At 40.7% G+C, this 1,546-nt stretch overlaps 1 pseudogene; it reads left to right on the forward strand.

Moving 5' to 3' along the window:
* Positions 1-205: 205 nt before the first annotated feature.
* LOC132159014 (mRNA export factor-like) lies at positions 206-1,137 on the forward strand (annotated as a pseudogene).
* The last annotated feature ends 409 nt before the right edge of the window (positions 1,138-1,546 follow it).

Consider the following 1,546-nt stretch of genomic DNA (forward strand, 5'->3'; position numbering starts at 1 on the left):
ATTCTTTAATAATTGCACTGTCCATGGAGCAGACCGTCGTTTCAGAAGCGGGAAACAGATTTATGGAAATAATCTAATATTTCTGCAGCAGTTACTCACCCATACTCACTCTTAACAGATTGACATAACTCACTTAATTTTACTCTCAACTCACCATACTCATACTCTTACTCTTACTCTTAACAGTTACTCCTAACAGATTGAAATGAATTTATTAGGGACAAATATGGGCTTTGGGTCTGGGGGAACAGTTGTATTTGGCAGCGCCACCACAAACAGTTCTAAACCAATGAAGGATGATGAAGTAACATTGCCAACCGATGACAGCATAAGCTGCTTGCCATTCAGTCCTTCTACAATGCCTGGAAACTTTCTAATCGGAGGTTCGTGGGCCAATGACGTGTGGTGCTGGGAGGTTAAAGATAATGGTCAGACTGTCCCTTAAGCACAGCTAAAGGTCTTTAAAGCCTCCAGGGACAAAACTGCCAAGATTTGGGATCTGAACAGCAATCAGACCATTCGATAGCTCAACATGAAGGCCCCATCAGGACTGGTTTAAAGCAGCAAACTACAGCTGTGTTATGACTGGCAGCTGGGACAAAACACTGAAGTTTTAGGATACAAGTTTTTTAAATCCCATGTATCTGCAGATGCCAGAGAGGTGTTACTGTGCAGATGTGGTATATCCTATGGCTGCTGTAGCCACTTCAGAATGTGGTTTCATTGTTGACCAGTTGGAAAATCAGCCTTCATAGTTTTGATGAATAGAGTCACCTCTGAAGCATGGGCACCACTGTGTGGCTATCTTTAAGGACAAGCAGAGTAAACCTATTGGTTTTGCACTGGGCAGCATCAAGGGACAAGTTGCCATTCATTACATAAACCCACCTAACCCAGCCAAGGTCAATTTCACCTTTACGTGCCACAGGTCCAAAGGAACCAATACTGCCATTCCATAAGATATTTATGAATGTGAATGCTGTCTCATTTCACCCTGTCCATGGCACTCAGGATGATATCTATAGTGGCCTCCTCCAGCACCAGGAATTAAATCCATTCCGCATGGAAGTTTCCAATGCAAAGAGTGACTTCCGGGGTGTGATGGCATACCAACCCCTTCTCAACAGTTTTCCCTGAATATTGGAGATTTGGTAGACGGTGGAATTACGGTGCCAAGGGAGTTTGACTTGAGTGAGACGAGACTGATGGAGGAGATGAAATCTCCTGAAGCTCCTGAATCCACCAAGACCTAGACTAGAAAAGTAAGGTAAAAGTAATTGTCCTCTAAAACCATTGGGAATCACAGATGAGAAAAAGTAATTTGCCGGTATACACGACTTCTCGCATGATGAATGAGTTGATGAATAAATAATTTCTTTATGTACAAACTGATTAAAGCTATTGCCTTTATTTATCATCATACACAAGACAACTTTAAGCAAATAGTGTATAAATAGAATCTAATTGAATTATAATCATATGTTATACAATAAAAATAAAACTTTCTTCCAATAAAAAGAAAAAACTACTAAGGATTGTTTTCCGT

This window comes from Carassius carassius, chromosome 15, assembly GCF_963082965.1.
Source record: "Carassius carassius chromosome 15, fCarCar2.1, whole genome shotgun sequence".
NCBI classification, from domain to species: Eukaryota; Metazoa; Chordata; class Actinopteri; order Cypriniformes; family Cyprinidae; genus Carassius; species Carassius carassius.